At 43.1% G+C, this 27,049-nt stretch overlaps 1 long non-coding RNA gene across 2 annotated transcripts; it reads left to right on the top strand.

Annotated features, from left to right (window-relative positions):
• The first annotated feature begins 3,916 nt into the window (after positions 1-3,916).
• LOC139051526 (uncharacterized) lies at positions 3,917-13,485 on the top strand. Of its 2 annotated transcripts, XR_011509421.1 has the most exons (5): positions 3,917-4,235; positions 4,985-5,075; positions 7,813-7,998; positions 9,627-9,788; positions 13,409-13,485. It is a non-coding gene; the product is annotated as an uncharacterized lncRNA (long non-coding RNA). The 2 variants fall into 2 exon arrangements; XR_011509420.1 differs by lacking the exon at positions 13,409-13,485 and having other exon boundaries at positions 9,627-9,976.
• The last annotated feature ends 13,564 nt before the right edge of the window (positions 13,486-27,049 follow it).

Below are 27,049 nucleotides of genomic sequence, written 5' to 3'. Positions count from 1 at the left end.
TCTTAAGGGCGCATTTAATCGTGTGACTGTTAGCCACGTGCTTATCTCACGCGGCTTCGGTAAACATCGCTTTCTGCGCACTCGAGAGGCCCGATAGACTCTTATTCGTCCCTGTCATCTGGCCAAAAGTGCTTGTAGAGAGTTCCACTTCATTGCATTCCCGTTTTTTAGATCTTGCGCGCCGTATAGCTTTAGTCATGCACTATCGCGCCGAACAGAACACGAACACCGAAAAACGAACAAAATGTAGAAGGTGCATATGTGACACACTGCCATCATTAAATTCCACGTTCCCATCCACGTTCACATATTCGTCGTTCCTTTGTCTTGCGTCAGGCGACAGCGCCGCATATGCCTAATAATTTTATAATTTCAACTTAACGCCTAATCTTCTAAAGCGGGATTGTTTCCCTGCAGTTTACATGCGTTCTGTCGTCCTTATTATCCACGGGTTATCTGCATTACGCACTGTATGTCCTGCCGGCTTCTTCCTCTCAATTTCAACTATACGCGCCCACTACGCGATGCCGAGCATTCCCCCTTTCCCCACCCCCACCCCATTTACCGAAATTTGTCATTGCCAGGCTTCTGTCGTCAACATGTGAGGTTTGTTTTAAAGGATTTCTGAATCTGGCTCACGCTCGGTGAAACGAAGAGTCGCCGGATAGCATACGCTGCTGGGGAAAAGAATTCTGTAACTGCACGTGTCAAAACTATGATCTTACTTTGAGGCACGCCATAGTGAGGGATCCGGAATAATTTCGACTACCTGGGCTTCCTTAACGTGCACCCAATGCACGGTACACGGGTGTTTTTGCATTTCGCCCCATCGAAATGCGGCCGTTGCAGCCAGGATTTGACCCCGTGACTTCGCCCTTCGCAGCGCATTGCGAAAGCAACCACGGCAGTTACGCTGCTGCGAACATTTCCGCCAAATTTTGCAGTCGCGCGCGCCGCGTAGAGCTCGCAAGCGGAGCGCCCAAAGTCGCCTTTCTCTCAAAAGCTCTTTTCAACAGAAGCCTTCTCCTCACTCTTTTCGGGCTGCTATATTTCGTGGTATAGCAGATTCCCATATGCAGCTACTATTGGCCAATAGCTGACATCAATCAAGAAGGGCGTTTGGATTAGTGCGCTTCTTTCTGCAGAAAAAAATATTTAAATTATGTGGTTTTACGTGCCAAAACCACGATCTGATTATATGCGCGCCGTAGTGGGGTACTCCGGAAATTGGGACCACCTGGGGTTCTTTAACGTGCACTTAAATATAAGTGCACGGGTGCTTTAACTTTCGCCAGAGTTTAAAACTATGCGAACGCCACGTAGCTGGACAAAACCAAGGTAATGTTGTCTGCAGTCGCTTGGAGATGCTCAGATTACTTTTTCATTCCGCCTAATTAGATAGTCTTAATAAATTAACCACATTTTTCAAATATTATAATTAAATTAAAAGTGTCAAGAAGAAAATTGTAGAGCAACATTAAAAACTCGTGATACAGCTTTCTGTTCATCAATATGTGGTGCATGAAAATGTTTTTACGAGCATGAAAAAGCCCGCGAATACACGCAAAGTTCCTCGAGTGACCAGTCGCGTGGCAATTTTGCGTGCACTTACGGTGAGCCAACTTCGCTTCCGCTTTGTTGTTCGGCCAAATGAAGAACTGTTTAAATTCAATGTATGTTGTCAAGTGAAGTAAACCCATAATCGCTCTCTATTCTTAACAGGTTTAAGCTCAATTTCCGAGTTGCAACACATATTATGTAGCAGTCATTCGGCAACATCAGTTTTAACATTGGCCCCAGTATTTCCCGTGCCTAGTTGCAAAATTTTACTGTTAAATCAATGATTTTTATGTGGCTTACAATTTATGCCGTATAATGCCGTTGCTCTCCTATCCTGTCCTTGGTTTCTACAAGGGGTGATCTTTGTAACCATTTTTATTTGGTAGAAGTGACGTCTAGACACTGTGGATGTTACATCATCTTGAAATTCATTTAGACCACGCATTCTCTGCTCTAGACTGAGGTTCTATAATTCACAGCGAGCAAAAAAATGCAATAAAAGAATGCCATTGTTTATTATGCTGCTCCAGAGCGACTTTAATTTGTTAGCATTGCCTGTACGTGTGATTCAATGTTTGTCGTCCTAAATTCTTATAAACTCCTCTTCTGTCTACAGTGTAAAACATTTCCGTAATTTTACGGGGGATTTCTGTCATTATACGGAGAACTGCAGATAAAAATACGGAAAGTATGTCATATTTCAAAAATACGGCAAAATCTGCCGTTAATATACGGAAAGTGCTCTCCGTATTCAGCTTTACGGACATTTTCACTGTAATCATATAACGGCTATACACTGTTTTGGACGAAACAGAGAGAATTCCGTATTTTTGTTATGTGAACATCCGTATATTGTGAGAAAATTTAAGCTGTCTGAATGAGCGCTCGTACTCATAAAGTTTTAGCTAACAATACTTTATTGAACACGCAAACTGTACGCATTATGAAGTTGCGTACAAAATGTGAGAGCTAGCCTTCTACCAAAAGCTGCAATAACAGATCGTATAAATATATATACGCATCTTCTATTCCGGTCGCAGTTTGCCGCGCATATGGGCTTAGTAACGCTGATCATATTCGCAAATATATGCGTGTTCTCGCAATGTTCTCAAATTAGGCGCTTCGTAGTTAATAACACAGCATATATGTTTAAGTGAATGAAGAGCCGGGGACATACGTGCATACGTAAACAAGCTTGCGGCACTCAGGTGCTGGTGCACTGGGAAAGACATTGGTGCTCTATACGCCAAAAATTGTGCGCACTCTAAATCAGTACAGAAACGCAGGGAGTGGTATAAGGACCCTAACTGCGTTTACATTTTGCAACAAATGGTCTCGAAGGGGACTGGCGGCCAATAGAGCCAAGTACAACGGTCGGAGGAAAATTTCGAATGCGGCAAGCAATTAACCCAAGTGTCAAAGGGCACTGCTGAACTGCAATGTAGTTGGTTGAACTCATTCCCATGATATTTACAAAATATCTCGTCTCTGACAATAGCTGCCCATTCATTGAGACAAATTGATTACGCATAATCTTCACTGTTCATGTGTTAATTCTTGCGATAAGATGTAAGCGCAAACATTTGGCGCTTCATCTTGAAACAAGACCGGTAAGCGCGCTCGTTCTTGTACGGTAGAATAAAGAACGCGAACATGCACCGACATGTGTGTAAACTACTGGAAGGTGACTGAAGATGAAGGACCTATTATTGTGCTAGTACTGTGTATACTGTCAAAAAAAAGAAAAAAGATAATACGGAAAGAAAGAATGCCCAGTGCCAACATGTAACGATTCAAGCTTTATTTCTTTTTGACCTAGGATGCAACACCATTAGTTCCATGTGCTTTATGCATGGGTAATGTTATGACACAACTCATTATTTACCCGTTCATTACATGCACCAACCAGCCCAAATTATCCCTGTACTAGAGCTTATGAACGCATCGCAGTGCACTGCTTTGCATTTCATTGTAGCACAGGGGTTTGCTATCGCCAGTAGCGAATGCTTTGGTTGACCCCTCTGCCTTTCTGCTTTTTGAATTCTCTCTCCCTTTGTATAAAACGCACTAACTTGTGGGAGAGAAAGCGTTCTCCTCTTTTAGAATTCAATTAATTGTCAAGCAATTATATTGCAGTTCCAGTAACTAGAGCACAAATGCGAAAACGAAACCGATTCTGTTCGGTTCTCCGCGCTCGGAGTGCGGCACCAGGGGGCAGCGCGCGCTGCGCGTCGGTTAGGAGTGGCGGACGGAGACCTGCACATGTGTGGTCAGCCGGCATTTTCCGAGTTGTGTTGTAAATGTTGTTAATTCGCCGTACATATCTCTTGATTTGTGCTCAAGAGTGGAGCAAGACCCCAAGGAAGAGAGATTGACGCATCGGGAGCGAAGAACAGAAACGATGGATGGTTACGCTGCTTGGGTCTCGGCACGTTCGAATTGGCAAAGTTCCGAATTTGTCGCTGTGTTGTGTACGCTTGTGCGCTCGTCATTTGCCGTCATCGCGCGGAGATATTTGCGCTGGATGTCTTTCACTTCGTGTACAAAACTCTGCACGCTGCGGCATCGAAGAAGTTGTCCTGTGTTTGGGTGCACGTATGCGCTTGGACACGGATAGCCTGCTTGCTCTCAACGGGTGTTCAACAGTCTACGCGCGCTCGTAACTTGCTCATGAGGTAAGCCCATTTTAATCTTAGTTGGTTCGCATAACGTAGGTGTTAAAATGATGTGTGGTAAGCCGGTGTCGCGAACAGAAATATTGTTTCAAAAGACCACTATGCAACGTCTTAGGGCAAAAATGACGCATGAATGAGGAAAGGGATCACCCTATCTTTTCAGATCGATTCCAGTCGTAGCGCAATTGGCTCGATCGCAATTTCCGTGAGGTACTTCTAACCTTTTGTTCACTCGCGTTAAAAGCGTAGAATAAAACTGCGTTCAGTTGAGCTCTTGTATTGACGCTTGTATTGGCTTGAGAGCATACTGTATCCGATACACGAACTTCTGTTAAAATACGGAAATAAACGTTCGAGGCAATAGCAGTCGCTCACTACCTGTGATCGTTACTTTCTTGCTTGGGTGCACGTTTTAATTGTGACCAGAAAAAAAGTTCTTTGCTCTGGCTGCCCTGCTGTGTTTCCTCGGTGCAACTTTTTGCGGTGCAGCAAGACGTGTTGCTTCGAATGATGTCTGGGCAGTCGAGGCATTCGTGTCAGTAAGCCAGCAGTAAACGGGGTATCAGTGCGAAAAAATTTGGACATACAAGAGAAGCGAATGGTATCATCATAGACTCTTTTATTTGACGAATAATTCAGTTGTATTACTAAAGCGGAGAGTGGATATGCATGAAAGCCAGATTGTATTGATACTCAGCAAAAACAAGGTAACTTATCATTACTAATCAATCCTTTTGTTTTACTGAAAGGCAAGTGGCTGTTGTGCTGGAGCTGAGAAGAGGTCTGCCGCCTGCAATGGGTCCATCTCTCTCAAGTTATTGCAGTATTGTAGCTCACAAGGTGAGTGGATTTTTTTTTCTCTTAGCTGTTTGCCACCTGAATAATGACCATTTACTTAGCTGTGTAGGTGATCACTGTTAGTGACATTGGAGTGCTGGTGGACCAGCACTCCTTTATGATTGCAATGCATATGACAGAGTGTAGCTGTGGCAGTATGCAAAGGTGTTAATCTATAAGCCAAATTAGGTTCTTTGAGGTAATATGTTAATATATTGATGACATTGGATTGTGGTCTAGCAGGCAAAAATGCTAAACAAGAAGAAATTTTAATTTGCACTTGGTAAGATGTGCAAGCAAGTGAGGCTGTTATGCATGAAATGGGACATTTGTAGATGTCTTCTACAGTGCTGCAGACCTGAATTGCTTCAGAGTTGAGTGATACCACCATAATTTCTCTGTAGAGCATGCAGCACAGTTTAGCATTGGGCGAGGCTGGCATCAACAGGCGTCTACTTACTGTGAAGTTCAAGTGAGGTGTTACTGTTAGGGTGACTATATATAATTTATGGTTTAATTCTAATCTTGTGTCAGGCAGACATAGTTTACGCACTTGGTTAAACAATAGAGATGTAATATCTATGTATACAAGTATTACCCATTTATGCCATTTAGACAATGGCAGAAATGCGTGGGTAATACTTGTGTACATAGACAATACATCACTATTGTTTAACCAAGCGGTGCCCCTGCATGCTAAATTTTACAGGGCTATTATTAGGTAATGTCAGCTTTTGTTGTAACATTAAGGCACCTTTTATATTATTACAGATTACCACCATTGTGCACCATCATAGTGTGATATTTACACTAAATGTATTTGACTTTGCTATAAAACCCTGCACAGCGGTGCATCATGAAATTTTTTTTAGTTTCTGGCCTCAGAATGCACTTCACGTTATATTCTTGTTTGCAACAAGACTATAATGCAGGTTTCTCTCCTTATGTTTTGTGGCACTTCAAACTGCGGCGAGCTAAACCACTGGGCAGGAATACTGGAATCGCTACTGCGTGTGGAGCTGTCTTCAAACACACACAAGGAATACATCATTGCTTTTTTAGCACAAAACAACGGACACAAGAAAGACGACAGAACAGGGCGCTGCTCTCAACTGACATCACTTTGTTGCGTCCCTCCTTTGTAGACAGCAGAATCTAGAATTACATGCGCTGTGGACACCACGTGCAGGAACCACCAACATCTGATCAAAAAAGCACACTCACGCGACAGAATAAAAAAAACACATATTGAGCACTGTACAGGGTTGGGGAGGGCGCACTGGTGCACTGTGGCCCCAATGACTGTATGAAGGGGGCTTCCGATGACTCTCTGGCGGTGGTATCACGGCTCTTTTTCAAAATCGTAGTATCACGAAACATTGCGAACCTAAGCGATCCATACCAACAGGCACAGGTTCCCATTTGGCTCAACACTGTAAAATATGGAAGTGCAAAGCCATGTTTTGTGATACTGCGATTTTGAAAAAGTGCTGTGATACAGCCGCCCGAGAGTTATCGGAAGCTTTCTTCATACGGTCATTGGGGTCACAGTGCATTGGTGTGCCTTCTTTGACCTTCTGCAGTGCTCAATATGGTTTTTTGGGTCCCGTCGCATGAGTGCGCTCTTGTGATTGGTTGTTGGTGGTCGCTGCACGTGGTGCTCGCTGCGCATGTTCTTCTGGATTCTGCTGTTTATAAGGGAGCGACGCGATGGGGTGATGTCAGTTGAGTGTAGCACCTTGTGCCGGTCGTCTTTCTTGTGTCCATTGTTTTGCGCTTAACAAAGTATTTATGGATTCACACCAACTAGCCCGCCAACACATTGTGTTGCGGGCACTTCTGAAGTACTGTCTGTCCAATAACCTTGGTGGCATGGAAGCGCCGTCCACTTCTATGCGTTGCTTTCTGTTTCATTATGGCATCACATCACATTATAATCATAATGTGTGTGTACTTTTTCCAAGAGACCCATATTCCTATCCTTTTGTTATATTTGCTGTCGCATTATTTATGTGCAAATGACCAGTGCTCCAAGCTCCATTTTATCGCAAAGTAAACTACTGGTACCTAAACAGTTCTGTATATCAGAAAACCAAAACTGAACTGCCGCACAGTACCAAGCGGTAGCCTTAGTGCAGTGTCAAGTAGTCAGACTTTATTGGTCATGCAGAGGTGCACAGGATAGCTCTTTATTACTTGCTGAATAATTAGGCTGTGTGAAAACTGAGTATTTATGTAGCTTCAACCACATGGTATAGGCCATTGCTCCTGACCTCATCAAATGTGGAAGATTATCACGGCCTTTCCTATTCTCTTTTTCCTTATTACAGTGGGATTACTGCATGCGTAAGTAGGAAACGGATCACATAGGCAATCAAAAGCCAAGAATGTGTAAACTTCGAACATTGTACAGTTTGAGGACCCAGAACAAGCAGAAATACACCATAAATGATTGACAATTAACTTTTACTTGACACAGGGCTAGAGCATACAGTAAGCATACTGTATGCTCATACGGTGTCACATCAATTTAAATTTTAGGGTAGCTTTACAGTGTACGCTTCTATTGTTGCATTCTGTCAGAGGAATGGTAATGTTTCGCATGTATAGCAACTAGACTGTCTATATACAGTAGTAAAAATGTGTTAACTGTATTTTTTAATCATTTGATAGAATGTGTAGAACAATAAAGCCATACAATCAACGCACAGTGATGTGACTTTCTCTGCACATGTTGCAGGTTCAAAAAAAGTATGGTGGAAGCTGTTGCCAAGGTTCCGGCCAGAAAAGACAGCCAGTATAAAAGGGTCCACGCCACTGCTCTCTACTACAGGGGATGAACAGCACATCGAGCGCCCTCAACTAAAGCCGGCCTTGTCCCGGAAGTTGGTGCTTCACAACTTTGCGGCACCACTTTGTTGCACGGGTGTGTGGCATTTCTTCCCCTAACATGCCTGCCTGATGTGCCATAAACTACCCAAGCAGTGTTTCGAGGTGTCCAGAATTTTTCCATTGTAGTGTCTACAGTGTCGCTAACATAAGTGGCGTGCAATGGAAACACTGGTAAATCAGAAAAAACTTGATGTAAGAGAACACTATCGTGTACGGGTTCAGATTGTCATAAAAGTGCTTGCCAGACATGTAGAGACCTCCTAAAATGTGAAAAACCACGAAGAAAAGTTTTTCGGCAGCAATATTATCTGATCACACGCACTAGTTAGTCCACCATATGCCCTGCTTCCAGGACAAGCGACTGCATGACATAGCATTTCCACTGGCTACACCTGCATCCGGTGCGGTGTGCTGCATCCAGCGAAATATGTTAGAAATCAGTGGTGCACAGTGTTTTCTGTCCCCTTTCTCGACGCCTACTGAACACATGTAAAACTGTTTCCAAAGCAGAAAAAGAGAGGGAAAGGGCTCTGAACACATTGCGTTTTAAAGTGGCTGGTACTGGGTAACGCAAGTACTGTGGCATAATAGATTTGCACCAAGCAACCTGGGCGCCCAAAAAGGCTGCTGTTTACTTGCAAATGGCCAACGTATTGCGAGCATGTTGAAGTTCCTTTTTTATTCTCATCGCTTATTTAGCTAGTGGAGACAGCTTTCACAACTGAAGAGAAATTATGGCCGAGAGCCAGCTTTTGAGAATACAGATTGAGCTTGACGGATTAAACGCCAGAACAAGTCGTTGAGGATTTCAGATCAAGAATCTTCAAAGGCCAGTTCATTTAGTGGTGTTAATATTCTGCTCGAAGTTGTTGATTGTTACGTTCATATGGTGCCCAAGCATTGCGGTAACAACTTCACTTGGAGTACATAGCAAGGGTGTATTCAATGTAAGCTGCTGGCTTTTTTTCTGTGTTTTCAAAAACTGGTTTCTTCTTCAATTTAAATTTTCAAATTTTGCATTGTTTATTAGGTGTTGTGTCCTGTTTCCTTTTCCTGCAGCTTCTTAGTTAAACATCTGAATAGTGAACACAACTTGACCTTTTGCTTGATTGTCTAGATTGCATGCCCTCGATGCAAAACAATTTCACTTCAAAACTGCTTGTACCATACTGAAAGAATAACTTGAAGCAGCCATGGCCACCAATAACACGCAAGAGATGATTATGAAAATTTTAATATTGTTTTTTGATCTACAGGGTGGCTTAACTATCATGCGCCAAGATCTATAAATATGTAAATGCGATGTAACTAGACAAAATGAAGGTAATGTTTGCCATCGCTTGAAGATACTCTGATTATTTTGTGCATTCTGCCTAATTACATAATTCTTAATTAGTTATTAAATATCTCAAATAATTAAATGAAATGTGTCAATCGAAAGTTGTAGAGCAATATGAAAGCCTCCTGATACACTTTTTTGTTACTGTTACTCATTGTGTGCTACATAAAAGTGTTTTTCCAAGGAATAAGCCTGCGAATACACATAAAGTGTCTTGAGTGGCCAGTCATGTGTCAGTTTTGTGGTGCAAAGCCATGAATACAACTTAAATGGGTTCTTTTAAGAAAAAGACTTAGTTCAGCAAATTATCTTTCTTTGTGCAGCCTGTGGAGACAAGGTTTCTTAGACATGGCCATGGCCCTCAAGGAAGATGCCGAGGCCACAGGCAGTTCCTCCAGTGACCGTGAAAAGGTCCCCTGGGGCACAAGTCTGGTTTGGCACCCCCACCTTTCTCCTGCAGCTTTTCTGTCTACTTAGCTAACCAGGTGGGTCAATGATGGCAAAGGGAAAAAAGAACCAACAGCATCAAACACAGAACTTGCTCAAGCTCAATGCATTTTTGGTGTGAAGTTTTTCCCTTATCATTTATCAAAAAACGGGTAATGGTCTTCATACGGACACCTCTTTCCCACAGAGAATTAGCAGTAAAAAAAGCAGCTTATGAAGGCTTGAATATTAGCTAGGATGATGTGGCATAGATAGGATAATGATTATGAATGTTTCTAATGAAGGTAGTGGTAGTAGAGTGAATAATCAGTTTATATATACATTAAAAGACATTTCGTTCCAATGCCCGAATTTTAAATCATCCCAAATAATTCTTGTGTTTGATAGTCTATGCACATTGAGTGACAGTGCTTCTTGATGCTTGCTTCTTGCTGACATCTTTCTTATGCTGCATAATTCACCTGTTATAAGTTCCCTATTTATCCCGTTCAAGCAACTTTACATTCATCATAAGAAACCTCGTAGATGAGTTCCAGAAACTTGCTGATGAGATTAGGGGGCGGCGTGTACTCCAGGCTTAGATATGCATTCAAGAGCCTCATATCTTGCAAATGTTAGAAATACTCCTGCTAAGCAAGTTCTTGGTGTCATACAAGGTTATTTGAAAATACGAATTTGCCTAAATTTAGAAAACAGTCAATCTAAAACATGTCAAGCGATATCGCTGACGATACACACACATTCCAACTGAACTAAATACAAATAAATATAGCACCAAATGCAGAATCATTGGCATGATGCCATTCTTTCAGTGGAATAAAATCTGTCCTGCATTGTAAATCTGCAATCCTTTATAATCCAGACTACTAAATACTTATGAGGGTTGTGACGTAAAATATGCATGTATTTATTCCTCGTTTTTTTTACTTTAAGACCCGATAATGCTTAAACAGCAGTGAAAGAACTGAGATCACAGTACCTAATACTTTATATTGCTCCAGAAATCCGTTTCTCTGCCGATCGCAGCATTCGACACTAACAAGAAGGCACATAACACTTAGGTTGGTGCTATTCTCTTTGATTGTTTGGGAACGAAACCCATAATGTACATGTTATGGCCCTACGTGTCATTACGTTTGAACAACAAAAAGTTAGGGGGTTTGCATTTTGCAAAACTGCATGGAGGTTTTTACTGTGTGCAAATAAAATTAGGAACCTTCCCAGCTCATACTAAATGCATTCTCCAAAGCTTTAGGTTATACAGGTGCACTACTTTACACAGAACACACTCTTTTCCCTCGTCACGGCCCACACTCTTAGGCAGAGTTACACCCTTTGAAGTGCCCCTTCTTCCGCACAACGATAATTGTCATCTGCCTTTATGCATTTCCTTTCTTTAACGCTGCGAGCCCCGTGCTTTCCAGTAACGAACGGCATGCGCGTTATCAGCATGATAGCATTCCCGACAGCAAAGTAGCAGGCGTGGCGTTTTCAAGAAAGGAAACGCATCAAGGCAGATAACGATTATTGTTGTGTGGCAGAAAGGACACTCCAAAGGGTGTAACTTTGCCTAAGAGTGCAGGTGGTGATTCAGATTCTTCAAAGGTGTTTCGTTGTATGGGATGGCACATCGTGCGTCACTTATTTGCAGAATATTGCATTCCAATTGTGTAATATGAGATAAATCCATTAGAGAGCTTTAGCTTGCCCTAAATTTATTACAGCTGTGTACTGGTAAACTGGCCGCAGCTTGCAGTGCTTGTGGAAAAACAATTGTAACTGCCATATTATATGTAACTGCTAGTGCACAGGCATCGGCAGCAGCAATGGTTAGGGTACACTTGTTTCTTCTATTCTAGGGTATGCATCCTCCACCAGAAAGTAGTTTTTTTCGTCTTCCTCTTCTACCATATTGGAATGTGAAATGGGGTGCAATTTGTAGGGTATACTCTTCCACAAACTTCATGAGCATTTATTCTTGTCTGTGCCACAGATCATTGTTGGTACCACTGTAAAAGCAGGGTGCCTGTTTACAGCACCCGTAGGGAACAATCTGTGAATCTTTAACGAACAGTAAGGATAATGAATAATCGAATAATTGTTAGTAATTTTCAACAAATTTAGCACTCTTTGCTTTCCACTACGGTGTTTTTCAACCTCTAATGTTGGCACAAGGTTTGACTGCAGGATGTCATTTTGTGTGAAAGAGTGCACTTGTGCGCATAACACCTCATCGTAAAGATTCTGCTGCGCAGAATGTCATTAGCTTTTGTATGCATTGGTCACTATCTCACAAACCGGTTGCTTCTTTGTTAGTTGGAATGTAGCATTTATGTAAAGCACAATTGATGTTCTAACAAAAAGCATTGTGCCCTCTTATCCCCTAATTCTCCTCACTTGATGCCTAGTCTTGTAATAGCATGGTTGACACCATGAGAGTCAGTGTGGTGAATAATTGTGTCTGGTGGGGTAGGGGGTGTACGTTAACTTAAGCAACTTTTCCAGACGACTTGAATCAATATTGTGGAATGCTGGTTTTTTTTTTCAATCACTGTTACCAAGTTTCACTTTGGTTGTGGCAACAAGTATAATGTAGTTCGCTAGCATTCCTGCCAACACATATAATGTGCAGGCATCTGTGTTGAAAAAAAGACCAGCTAATGGTTTGCCAAGAGCTAAGGTCCATTTAGACCATTAAATTTCGAACTTACACCGGTGGAAATAACTGGTGAATGAAAGCACACCCAGAACTGGCCATAATATTTTCTTCTATATAACACTGCTGAAACTTTGAACTGCATTTGAACTGACTTGTTTAAAAAATGACCCGTTTCCTTGTTCAAGTAAGACAAAGGTTCCACAGGAAGACAGAAACTTGAAGCTGTCAACAGCAGCATGAATATAAACAGCGCTCGACGTTTTGCAATCTTGCACCTGCTTATATTATCCATCCCATTTTTTTCCACAGGCTGTTCTTTACTGTTTTATGGTCATACCCAGTTTAATTTTAATGTCCCTATTTTTTAATATTTGGTTAATATATCTTTTCTTCATCGGCTTTCAACCAAATATATATTGATCTGGTTAGGATCACTTGCAGTGATCTTAACCAGATGCATCTTGATATAAAATTTATTTTCCTTAATTCTTCGTTTTCCTTTTTCCAAAAGTGCAAACTGTTTATCTTGATACCTATTTTTTCTTCTGGGAAGATTAGGTCTACTGGATTAATGACTGCTTACATGGGTACATCGTTTTCTGTTTTGGTCACCCCTACTCTTGGCAAGTACTGACAGCATCGCTCATACCCGCTCCATCACAATCACCACTGCTCAGCACACCCTTCCTTCCTTTATTTCAACACTTTGGCTTCTCTTGACCTATTATATGCACCAGTTACTTCTCCCCCAATGAGGCTAGGGACCAGTGAGATATGCAAAATCCAAAACAACACAGCCAAGGAAAACATTTGCTACCCTAATGACAAGCACCTATGTCGAAATGTTGGCTACAGCAACATCCCTTGTTCCAGCAATGTTGATCTACTTACATGTTTTTCTAACACCGAAGTTACTGCTTTGTCGTGTTCTGTGATTATACTTTTCTGCCGCTTTCTTTAGGATGGATATTCACGAATACTATTTGTTTCTCCTAACAGCAGCAAGTTTATCCTTGCAAGCGTTTGGAGTAAAGAACAACTTTCACCAGGAAGAAGTGCGAGACGAGTGATTGAAGAAAATAAAGTTGCTTCTGTGATCTAAGAACTTGAGGACTGAAATGTTGCACCTTTTTGTATATATGCTATGCAGTGCATTCATATCACAAAGTGCAAAGTGTTTTATCTCTGCAGCCATGTCAGTGTGTTGGCAAGACAATTTTCTCAATGGTGATCTGCTGCTTTGACTATGAGCTGCCTTCATGACATTTGCATTAAAGGAGATGTACTATCGTGGACAAAAGGACCCTGGAAGTGCGAGTGATGACCAAATTGCATTTCTGCTCAAGACCGCTGAAAACAGTGGGTCACGAATGCACATTCTGAACGCAGATGGTGGCACGGCTGATCCCAGCAAATAGTACTCCAATAAAATTCGGTCGACTCTCGCACGTCCTGGGCAATTTTGTCCCCGATGGCACATTCTTCGAATAATGGATATGCTCTGCAAGATGAAATACGGGAAGCACCTGTACTTTAACGGATATAGTACAGATTTAGCATACGGAGTCTTTCGTTTTCTGAATACGGCAAGCACCTGTATTTTAACGGTTATAGTACAGATTCAGCATACAGTGTGTTCCGTTTTCTGAATACGAGAAGCACCGTACTTTAACGGTCATAGTACAGATTCAGAATACAGAGTCCTCCGTTTTCTAGATACAGAAGCACTCGTATCTTGTATTACGGTCTCTCTTTTACAGTTGTCCGTTCTACGGAAATGACCGTTCTTAATTTACGTTCCGTTTCTGAATACGAGAAGCACCGTACTTTAACGGCCATAGTACAGATTCAGAATACAGAGTCTTCCGTTTTCTAGATACAGAAGCACTCGTATCTTGTATTACGGTCTCTCTTTTACAGTTGTCCGTTCTACGGAAATGACCGTTCTTAATTTACGGAAGAGTGTTCGGTCACAAATTACCAGCAAATTTTCTGTAAAGTAAGGAAAATTTTTTTACAGTGTATGTACATAAGTAAACTCCCCAGCTCTCTCTCTTCTGGTCCTTTCTATTTTTATTTCTTTTTTTCCATTTCTTGCTTCTGATTGCCTATATACCTTTCCCTCACTCTGCTTTCCGGGGCACACATTCCTTTCAAATGCTGCTAATATATGCGTGGCAGCTTTGTGCCATGTGAGTAGTGTCCCAGTGAAACCCCGAAAACTAGTGTAGTCAAAGCAACAAACCCGGATTTGAAGGCCAGCATATTAATGACTAACCACGTTCGCTCTCTTTCAAAAAGATCAGATGGAGCACTCCATCCAAAGGTACGCTACGCGCGTGCGCCTTGAGTAGTTTTTGCTTGTGTCAGTGTTGCTGCCCGTGCAGTTACCGCTCCATATTGGGCAGTTCATATTAAGCATGAATCATCTGATATTCGCATGAAGCGTCTCCGTCTTTAAAGTTAATAATTTCTCACTCAAGTAAAACAACCTTCTACCTTTCTGCGTCAACCAAAACGCACAGTTCCTCCCCACCTTTCCCACTATGTCCGATGGGGGTGACGGGTTCGATTCTTGACCGCGGTGCCTGCATTCCGATGGGGGCGGAAGGCAAAAGCACTCGTGTATTGTGCTGCGGGCCGCATAAAAACACCCAGACGGTCAAAATTAATCCGGGCTCCCTCGCTACGGCTCCCTTCCAACCCTCTGTTCTCGATGATGGGAACTGGTTTCGATGGTGAGAATCGGCTCTGTCGCTATACTGATTTATTGCCAGTGCATTGCCGTCGTCGACAGTCATCGTGACATGGGTTCCGTCGCATTTTTTACGCAGTGAACATTGTAAATCTTTCATGATAATGTTTATAAGATTCCACAGGGCAAGAATAGCGAAGAAGTGAACGGAACATACTGCTATAAGTTAGACGTTGTACTATGCACCGAATTGAGCACGTGCTGTCCAGCTATGACAGGCTTCGTCAAACTTCAGCTATGACTCGGTTCCTAAATATTCAAACGATGCACGTCTATAGTTATAGGCCTACATGTCTTGTAATCTGTGCTTCGTTTAATTTAAGCTTCATCCATACTCGCCCATAAGGTTGGCACCATGCGGCTACCAAAGCGGAGGGGAAATTTCAGTCCAAGTGTTTGACCAACCGTACCGGCTCCTTCACCGTGTCACGGAAAGGTACTCGTAGATATCTGATACTTTGCATCTGAATGTCGATCATCAGCCGTATTCTTCGCAGAAATAATGCGTGGCGAAATGTAAGAAATTAAATTACGTGTTTTTACGTGCCAAAACCACGATTCGATAATCAGGCACGCCGTAATGGGGTACTCCGGAAATTCGGATCACCTGGGTTTTTTTTCACGTGCACCTACATCCAAGTACACGCGTGTTTTCACATTTCGCCCCATCTAAATGCAGCCGCTGTAGCCGGTATTCGATCGCGCGGCCTCGTGCTTAGCAACCCAACACAACAGCAACTAAGGGACGACGGCGGGTGAGGAAACATCACCATGACAGCCTTATCAATACCGCACCCTCAACGAACTGCTCGTGAAACAATAGTCCACATTTATCCAGTGCCAAATAGATTAGTACTGCCTTTACGGTTGTCGTAGAAATCTGTATTTTCTAAAGCCTAGTGCAGCGGCCCGGCGTGCTTCCTTCCTGCGCCGAAGGTATTTCGTGGATCTTATCCTTTCCATTTTGTCGTGATATCGCTAGCGCTGAACTTGGTTTCGCAGAGTAGCAGAGTTTTTCAACTTTAGGAATTCGACCTCACGTGAGTGAACTGCGTCAGATGTCGCGAAAGGACATGTATCAGCATGCCAGAAATCACCATCCAACTGAGAAGGGCCTAAATGTTTGCGCTAAAGTTATATTGTAACCAGCTTACTACAAGAAATTTTGCCACTAGCATCACTCTCAACTCTGTAAACATTCTTTCCCGCGTTCCAGCTTTTCCACTTTTGACTAACCCACGAAAGCTCGATGACCATAGTTTGATGTTCTTTCTCTGATGATGGCGTACTGTCGGTGAAAACTATGCCTCGACTGGTGATTTCTGTCAGAATGAAATAACGCTCCTGCACTTATATTTAAGGGCCTCGCACGACAATGATGTTGCAAAAGTTAGTCTGGAACTGTCTACTGTCACGTCTCGTAACGGACGCGTTGCTTCGAAACTTTAAATTCAATCAATTGCTGAATCAATCAATCAATCAATTTATCGATCAATCAGTCGAGAGATGTTGCAGCGATATAAGCGTTTTTCTTGCCTTGAATAAGCTTCGTCTAAAGCGAAACGAATCACTACATTAACGAATGTCAATCTTTATTGTAAAGAAGGTATCATTTTGAGAACTCTTATTCAGGTGAATGCAGGTGAATACGTTAACAATGCTCTAAAAGTATTCAAGTTACCGTGTTTGCTTAGTGCCTGTGGCATTGCGCTGCTAAGCTCAAGCTAGGGAATTCGGTCGTAGCAGCGACGGATGTATTTCGATGAGAGCGAAATGCAAAAAAAAAACACTCGAGTACTTTGAATTACGTGCACGTCAGTGAATCCCTGCTGGTAAAAATTTATCGGGAGTCCCTCACTACTAAGTGTCTTATCATATCGTGGTTCTCGCACATAAAACCCGAAAATGTTTTTTTGTTTGCATTTACAATTTCGCGACTGAACCTGTTGCTTACGGATTTGACAATCTCCGATACTGCAGGTTGAATGAATTGGTTGGTGTGTTCCATCGTCCTTTATAGGTAGACATTTAAAAGGTCTAGTCATCGTCATCCCCCTATGTTCAGTTCATAATTGAAATTAAGAGCAGAAAAACCAATATGGTCATACACACAAAATAAAAACGCTGGGCTCTCCGCAGACATTCTAACTTGAAATTTCAGTTTGAAATCACTTTCTTTAAGCCCCTGGCTCCGACAGTGACCGCCATTTTGGCAGGGATTGTGTGACGTCTGTGAGGTTCCAGGCCACCACTGTAACGTCTGCTCCGGATCTGTCTGAAACCACATAGAATGCCTTCCTCCGCATACTCTGGCACTCAACGGCGAAGCACGAGCGCGTCGTTGAAGTGCGCCAGCAATTCTTTTACTCGCGCTATAAGAACAGCTCAAACCAGAAAACGCCAGCAGAGACTACATCGGCCTGGCTGCCAAAGCGAACATGCAAAAGGCTAACCGTCGCTTGGAGACCGTGACGTATCTACGGCTCCTGCAATCACTTTCGGTTTTTGCAGTTAATAAAGCACGGCCTTCGAGAGCGGCTTCGCTTACTTCGAGGAAGCCGTTATGGGGGTGCGATTTCATTTCGTCATAGTCAGTGTTGCCATGGTGTTGTACGGTTCAACTACGATGTAAAACTTGCAAAAAAAATAATTCGACACACCGAATGCACTCAAGCTTTGCCAGTTTGCTGTGGGACACGTAAGCATTAAATCCACTAAAGAATTCAAGCTCGAAACTTTAGTGGCATGAACCCTTTCATTAGTTGCTTGTCTCCTAAAGTTTAGCTGGTCTAGCTATCTTATTTATATGGTAATTCAGTTTAGCCCAGTCAGCCTTAACCTGGTCCGGCATTAAAAATCAGTGAGCCTAACTAGATACTTGCCGAGCACCACAAGTAGATGCATAATATGTAAATGGCACCGACGATCACGCAATTTAGCCTTAAGGATACGCAGTCCTTAACCAGTGCGCACACGCTTGAGTTTCCAACACTAGACCAAGGTTTATGAAAGGCGTCACACAAATATTTGGATAATTTAGCTGTCGCATAATTTGAGAGGCGAAAAATAAACTGTATGCCCATGGGTAAATAACAGTGCTTTTGCAGCCATGAGAAAAGAGACCAGGCTCATATCTACCAACATACGACCAACGAATGTGCAGCGAATATTGTTCGTTCTAAGGACCGTTAGAAACCATCTAAATGCTATGAGCGACAGGAAACCTGGTGACCATGTATTCTTTTTTTTTTGCGCTGAATAGCATATATCTTAATATTAGACACTAAAATAAGTGCTAGATTTCTCTTTGTTAATAAATCAAACAAAAAAAACAGATGCAATAAATAGCAAAAAAGTGTTATGCGATTACGACATGTGGAAAGAACACAGTAGCAATACCAGGGGGAGGACACTCCCCGGTTCCGGTGGCACAGGAAATTGGCGCCATCTCTGTAATGGGCGACGCAAAAATCCGTTTCCCTTGCATGGCCTCGTAGATCGTCGCGCGCACGCGCGCCGATCCAGGTGGCCAAGCCCTTCCCCCCGCTCAACTCCTCTCCCTACGCCCTCTCTCGTAATACCCTCTCAACTCCCTCACCTTCGGCTGTCTACGCGCCCGCGCCGCCGTGCCATCCCCACCAGCCCGGCTGCTGCTTAGTCCGCTACGTAACGCTTTATTTTTGTTATCTACTGTCATCGAGATGCGTGCGCTGCTGTGCGTTGACCGACGTGGCTAGTTTCGTCAGTTCTGTGGTCCTCGGTAGCTGTGTGCTTGTGCTCCGCGATGTTTCACCCGTTTCACGACTCGTACCACTCGTGCATCGTGCAGTGGTGCACAAGTACCTCAAAAACAAGTCCTGCAAGGTTGTTCCGGGTGCCTAAAGACAACAGGTGAGCGCTCAGACCCAAGGACATCAGAAGGCGCATGTACACGAACACAGCCCTGTCCATTGGTGCACTCCATGAGGCTCCGGACGTCGTTGCGCCTTGATTGTGCTACACTTGCCTCTTCCCGGTAGAGAAAGCTGACAAATAGATATTCCTCCTCATTGTCACCTGGTCTGTGACTTGTGTTTTTCTGTGCCAAGTCTCATTCTGCAACTTCAGTAACTTGCCCAGCTTTCCATACGGCCCTCAGTGCTTTTCCTGTGTGTCACGTTCTACAAACCAACTAACAGCTGAAAAATTACTGTTAGTGTTTGTGTACTATCTCAGTAACCCCCGATGGGAAAACCGCGCGAACAACCTTCATGTGTAGGCATGATACGCTTTTTTTTTCCTCTGGAAAGCATGAGCATTGCAAGTGTCCTACATGCAGATTTTTGCAGTTCGTGTTTATTATACAAGAGAGAGCCCAGTAGGTACGACTTAGTGCCTTAACTGACGTAATTTTATTGCTAAGCATTGCATTCGGGTAGAAAGAAAAGTCGTGTTGGCTTGTTTTACCTGGTCTTTGATTGAGGAATAAGCCTTTCTGCGAATGTTTTCTATGTGCTGCTGCAAAAGCCGACTATCTTCTGTTCCCCTTGCCACCGTTACTCAAGTTGTGGCCAAGTGGAAAATAATGCGTGTTTCAGTTATTTTTTTTATTCTGCCATATTTTTTTCAATTTGTTCAGCAGTAATGAACATGTCAAGCATTTCATATACTTTCGTGCAGATTTATAAGTAAGCTTTCTTTTGGTATGGGTCTCAATCAAACAATGTTAGCATTTTATTCTATCTTTCAGGTATTTTGCGTGTCATTGTTTTTGCCATTACTAGTGAGTTTTCCCTTTTTATAGTTGTCATGACTTTGTCATACACGTCGTCCAATTTTGTGCAATATCTTAGTGCACATATCAGGAGCTCGTCTACATTTATTTAGGTCTTGAGGACGTTATATAAAAATTTTGTTTTTTATGTGTGTACATGAAATGGCCTTCGCGTTTTCTAGCACTTTCTTTTGTTATCTCACCATCTGTGAACTTTTGTCTTTAGTACTCTTGTACATGTCATGCACTTCTCACTTTTGCTCATTTTTTGAGTGTGTATCACACCATGTTGTAAGAAAAATATCTTTTCGGAAACGAAGTCAATAAAGCGAGACTAAGCATCTGTTGCGTTGGAAGTGGAATCTTTTTTATGTCCCGGCACATGCTGGTATAATATAAGTATGGGCAAGACTGCGTGCGTGCCAACGCACAGCCCACGGCGCACCACGCGCCAGCTCGCAAGCAATGCCAATGCGCGGCGTAGCGCGCACATTGCTTGCGAGCTGGCGCGTGGCGCGCGGTAATAAGCACGCTATAAAAAAGAAGAAAAAACGCGCCGCTGACGGGTAAAAAAAAAAAACGTGAGCGGCGCGCGCGGCATGGGGGAAAGGGAACGGAGCGGGTCGGCATAATAAAAACAAAAAGGAAAGAAAAACGTTTGGGAGAGGAGGTGCCGCGCGGCTGCTGTTGCTGTTGCCATGACAACGTAAACAACCATGTGCGCCGCCATTTTTCTTAATGCGTCGCCCATTGGTTAGGGCCGTAACTGAAGGGGACCTTGGCGCTAGCGTCAAAAGAGCGTCTGCTCGAAAACGGCCAATGGGATGTATACGGAGTGTCCGCCCCCTGGCAATACTGTGGTAGACGAAACTAACTTTTCTTGGGCCAACCTGTGCCGACAAGAGCAGGCTACACTTTACGGCGACAACGGCAAACACAGTCCGCGATCGTCAAAATCTGGTCAGCGGGTAAAGTGCGTCGGCTTTTATACATCAGTCATCCAATGTTCGTGAGTAATCGCTGGGACCCGCTTGTCTTCCACAATGTTCAACACGGTTCGCGTCGCGCATACATGCAATCAGACTACACAAGGTTCTGTTACAGACAGCAGATGGAACCATCGATAACATTCCGGAAACTTCCGATACATGCAAGCACGTCCAGGGCTATGCGATAACATTTGCTGGGCAGTGAAACGTGGTTGCCCTGTAAAGATAAACAAGTACACGTCTCAATACCCTCCTCTTAAAGAACATCGACCCGATACCGCAAACAAACGAAAGTAATAAACAAAAACACCCGTAGCAAAGACACAACACAATTAAGAAATTCGTCAGAGTGGTAAAAGGGCTTAAGACGCACCACGTGGACCACTTCAGAACGTGTGCGGCACCGCTGTGAATGCGAAATGCCGTCTGGCACGACCTCATAGTCCAGTTCACCAATACGTCGGATGATCTTGCAGGGTTGGAAACAGCGTCGCAATAGTTTCTCACGGAGTTCTCGTCGGCGTATCGGGCTCCAAACAAACATGGTCACCGGGCTGGTACTCGACGTAGCGTCGTCGGAAGTTGTACTGTTGGCTGCCAGTACGCTGCTGGTTCTTTATCCGTAGGCGGGCGAGCTGTCGGGCTCCTTCGGTGCGCTGGAGATAGGTGGCGACGTCAAGAATCTCTTAGTCGCTGGTTCTTTGCCTTTCGTTATAGTTAGGTCTTGGCGTCGGTTCACGGCTGCGTCGCGTTGACCTGTGGCTGGTACGTGCCATCATCAGGTCGTCTTTCGTCGACGTATTCTTTGCTTCCAGATTTCGTCGGGAGGGTGGCGTATGGTTATGTCGTCGACATAGCCTCTTCGGCGTCTTCCTCAGTTAGACGAACAGCAACCGCCCCTCCATCGGTTGCTACTTTTGGGTTTCCGGTTACGGGCTCGCAGAGTGGTCCCCGGGCTGGGCCAGCGTATGGACGGCGCTGCGGCGACACGTAGTGGCCTCGCGATGTCGACGGGACGGTTGTCGGCAGCTCCACTGCGTACCGGCGAGGTAGTCGGTGATATCGCGAGGTCGCACCTCCTCCAGATGTCACGGGGTAGTGAAGTATAAAGAACACATTCTATTTGCAAACCAGCATGGTTTTCAACGAGGCCGGTCATGTGAATCCCAGCTTCTCCAACTAACTACAGGCATTCACCTTAACCTTCCCGAACTTACGCAAACTGATGCCATATCTATAGATTTTGCTAAAGCCTTTGACCGTGTGGCTCATAACCGCCTCATATATAAAATGAAGCCGAATAATGTTGGTGAAAAAGTAATAAACTGTGTTAAGAATATTTAAGTAACACATGAAAAGCTGTCGTAATTAATAATGCCCGTTCGTCACTTCAGCCTGTTCAGTCCGGTGTGCCTCAAGGTTCCGTTTTGGGACCCATTCTGCTTTTAATATATATAAATGATATCCATCAAGGTATAGACTCGGAAATCCGGTTATATGCCGACGGCTGTGTTCTGTATCGGCCATTAAAATGTAAGGCTGACTGTGATAACTTACAAAATGACTTGTACAGAATTGAAAGATGGTGCTTAGACTGGCAAATGAGCATAAATACCTCGAAAACTAAATTTATGAGATTTAGTGCTTGCAGAGCAATTACGAAACACACATACTTTCTTAATGGTGAGTCTTTAGAAAGTGCAGAATCATTTAAATATCAAGGCATTCATCTTTCTCCGACTTTGTCTTGGCATAATCATGTCGGTTGTATTGTTTCCGCTGCATGCAAATCTCTTGGCTTAATTCATCGAACGGCTCGTCAGGCTAATGGTGATAGAAAGCTTCTTGATATACCACCGTACTTCACTAAAAGCTTGGGTATGCCTTATTTATATGGAACCAGCACCAAACGCATCTTATTAACAAATCAGAATCTTTTCAGAACAAGGCTGCGCGATTTATTACAAGTAACTATTCACAACATTCAAGCATCACCAAAATAAAACATCACCTAGGACTCATCCCATTGCAGACTCGAAGAAAGATATCTCGGCTAACTTTCTTCCATCAGCTTTTTCATCCCCCAAATATCTTCTCTCAGGCACATATGTTACCAGCCAAAAGGAAATTCCCACGAATTGATCGCGACTTTAAGGTCGAACAACCATTTCCACGTACCAAACTATTGCGGTTTTCATGTCTGCACTTAGCCATTTCAGAATGGAATCATCTCCCAAGTAATATAGCCCAAATAGCTGTCCATATTACATTAAAACAAGGACTTAATGAAACACACGGAAATTAATAACATCAACATTTCTTCCTGCATTTCTTCAGATGTCAGAGGATGTAAGATTATTGTTTGTATAATGTGAGAATAATTGGCATACGATGTTTCCAAATGAGAAGTGATCTAAAGGTTGCATAGAATGTACGACTTCATATAGGGACATTAGACTTACATGCAAGTTGCCTTATACCTCTGTATATCATTTGTTCCCCCCCCCCCCCATCTAATGTCAAAGCTAGGCCTTTAGGATAAATTAATGGGAATAAAAAGAACGGCGACAGCGGCGAACAAAGTCGGCAACCGGCAAAATCCGATCGGCGAGTCAAGCGCGTCGGCTTTTATACATCAGTCGTCGAATGTTCCAGAGTAATCGCAGGGACCCACGTGTCTTCCCCAAAGTTATACACAATTCGCGTCGCGCATACATGCAATCAGATTACACAAGGTTTGGTGGCAGACAACGGATCGAACCATCAATAACATTCCAGAAACTTCCGATAAAGAACAGAAACTTCCTGTAAAGATACACAAGTACACGTGTCAATATATTCCTCTGTGTGTCAACAGTGCCCTTTTAGTCATCCTATTTCACTTTGTGCTTGCAGTAAACAATTTTTAAGTGCGCAGTGCTCTAGGCCTTCACTAGTTTTGTGTGTACATCCCGGCCGCGGCAATTCAATGGGGGCGAACCGCGGAAATGTCTGTGTAACGTGCATTTGGTTCCCGTTAAGGAACCCTATGGGGCTGAAATGAATCCGGGGTCCCCCTACATGACGTACCTCATAATCAGATCGTGGTTCTGGCAGATAAAACCCCACAATTAATCTTTTTTGCGTGTATATTACTGGGGTCATTCCTCACGTAAACATTTCTCTAGGGAATGTCATTAAAACTGCGGCGAGGCAAACTGGCCCTAATATGACCTTGTACTGGCGAATCTGTTTATATGTTCAAGTAGTTTATTTGATTTATTTATTTGTTCAAGGTACCCCCAAAGGTCCTGATGACAAGAGTATTACAAGGGGCAGGAATTGTTTACAGATCGTACTAGTACAACAAAAAGTAATTTGTCTTAACAGTCCTGCGGAAACCCGCAAGGTGGAGAGAAGTAATTTATTAAGGGGAAAATCAGACATCCACCCGTCCGTAGCAATTGCCACAAAGAAAACCCAAACGGGTTCCTCGTAAGAAAAGCCTCCCAGTTGAAGAAAAATTCATCCTGGTCCGGGACTCTAACCCGGGACCACCGCCTTTCCGGGGCAGCCACTCTACCATCTGAACTAACCAGGCGGCTAGCAGACGGCAGAACGCAGTCGAATTTGTCGACAACACGAAACATTATTATTATTATTATTATTATTATTATTATTATTAGTAGTAGTAGTAGTAGTAGTAGTAGTAGTAGTAGTAGTAGTAGTAGTAGTAGTAGTAGTAGTAGTAGTAAAAATAATCTAAAAAAGCACAAAATAACAATAGAGTGAAAACGTAGGCTGTATGCAAGATGAATCACAAATATTGCACAGAAAGCCCTTGTGCATATTAAGAGAACATAAGGTAACTGTAATGAAAAGCAAACCTCCACAGATCGGAAGCGAGAGGGAGAAAAAAAAGAAGCACTGTGAAGCCCCAGAATGATAATAATAATGAGATTAAGTGGCAAGTCGTGAGCGAATTAGATCTTGAAACTTAGTTAAGTCGAGGAGAGCGGCAATGTCTGATCGTAAGGCGTTCCATTCAGTTATTGTGCTCGGTAAAAATGAATATGCATGTTGCGATGACTGGCAGTTCATGCGTTTGGCTTTATATGAATGGCCATCGCGTGGAAAGATAACTTGTGGTGACTGAAAGAAATCATCATGAAGGGAAGAATGGTGATAAAGCTTCTGGAAAAGTGATAGGCGGGAAATTTTACGACGAAGTGATAGAATGTTTAACTCCACTTTATTCTTTAAAGAGGTGAGGCTGGTGTAACTAGCATAATCTGAAAGAATACATCGCGCAGCAGGATTTTGCAACGCTTCGATGTTACTGATGATAGTAGTTAGGGATCCCAAATGGCAGACGCGTATTCTAGTTTGGGATGGATTACTGTCGTGTACGCTAGATATTATTATGCATTAGAGCTTTTTTTATTTATGTTTAAGAAGTCCGAGAGTACGGTTAGTGTAGGTAAGGCTAAGGTTAATTTGATTACTCCATGATAAGCTTGGCCCAAGTTAGTTGTAACTTGTGGCGAGTGCTACAGCGTTGTTATCAAAGGAGTAGGTGCTTGGGATTCGTGGCCTATTGGTGAAAGACGAGTTTAGTTTTGGAAATATTTAATGGCATTTAATGGCATTATCCAATTAGGATACCATGCACATATCCCATCTAGGTCCGTTGGTAGTCAGTGGCTATATGTGTTACGTGTTACACATCAAAAAACTACACAATAATCTGTAAACAGTCTGATTTTTGACGTCACGCAACTGGCTAAATCATTAATATAGATTAGCAAGGACAAAAGTCCATGTACGGTACCTTGAGCAGCTCCAGACGTAACATCAGCATAACATCAGTTAGAATTGTTAACTGATGTAAAATGAATTGTAGCTCAGAAAAAATCGGTGATCCATGCAATTATATTAGGTGAATGTTAAGTTCTGTAAGTCTAAGTAACACCCTCTGGTGTGAAGCGCGATCCAATGCCTTAGAAAAATATAAAACCATTGCGTCAACTTGAAACCCAGCATCTATCAGTGCGCGTATGTAGTTATTAAATCCTGCAAGTTGGGCGTCGCATGAGTAGCCCTTGCAAAGACTTTGCTGGTGCTTGAAAATAAGGTTGTGGTCTTCAAGGAAATTGATCACTTGACTGTGTATGATACGCAGAACAACGCGTGATTGGTTGATTACTATAATAATTCATCGTGTTAAATAGCAGCGTGTTGTGGACATCTGCAGCACTGGAAGGTACGTAAAAACTACAACTTGTTCTAACGTCCAAAAGAAGGAACCTGAAGCTGCAAACCGCGACAGCACCCGTCCTCCACAAAAGAACGTTTTTACCCGCTTAACAACGCAATAAGACCGCAAATTTAGCACCAGGCTCACTATACTTGCTCCAGTGGTTAAATGCCCACTCGCAGCTGTGCTGTAGCACCTGGGCGAAAACTTCGCGCCATGATCAGTCTACTATCGCACTTATCTTTTAGGATGGCGTGACCTTGAAACTGGATGTTGCAACAAAAGTATAGGTAAAGGACCAGCGAAGCTTCCGTAGGAGCGCACATCAAAATCTATCCAGGTAGGTTGCAAAGCACGGACCGAAAAGCGTCCAAAAACTGATTGCCATGGACATCATCCAGTGCAGCACAACTGCAGCACAACTAGGTTAGGAGGGGGGAGTGGGATGAACACTCAAGCCAGTAAGCCCACGGGAACCACAATGTTTTGAACAACGTTGAATGAGAATAGTACAAATGAAAAACAACAATTGCGTTGGAAATACTTTTGGTGAAGTGTCATTGTGCTTTGAGTTGTCGGTTAATTCACCATCGCGCTGCGTTCTGCTGGCCTCCTGGTTAAGTCAGACTGTAGAACGACCACCCCTGAAAAGCATTGGTCCCGGGTTCGCATCCCGCACCAAGACGAATTTTGCTTTAACTACGAGGCTTTGTTTGCGAGGCACACGTATGCGTTTGCTTTGTAGCTTCGTGCTACATACGGGTGGATGTCAATTTTTCCTTTAATGAAAAGGATTAGTTTTCCAAAAAAGAAATGTTGGTTTTGTTTCTATTGGAACATTCTATTGCCTGTAGGACTTTACAGGCAACAAGACTGGTAGGTCGAAATATTTTCTGAATGATAATAT

The sequence above is a fragment of the Dermacentor albipictus genome, unplaced genomic scaffold (assembly GCF_038994185.2).
Source record: "Dermacentor albipictus isolate Rhodes 1998 colony unplaced genomic scaffold, USDA_Dalb.pri_finalv2 scaffold_12, whole genome shotgun sequence".
In the NCBI taxonomy this organism is placed as follows: domain Eukaryota; kingdom Metazoa; phylum Arthropoda; class Arachnida; order Ixodida; family Ixodidae; genus Dermacentor; species Dermacentor albipictus.
Note: the sequence above shows the minus strand (reverse complement) of the source record. Positions and strands in the feature narration are given on the sequence as shown.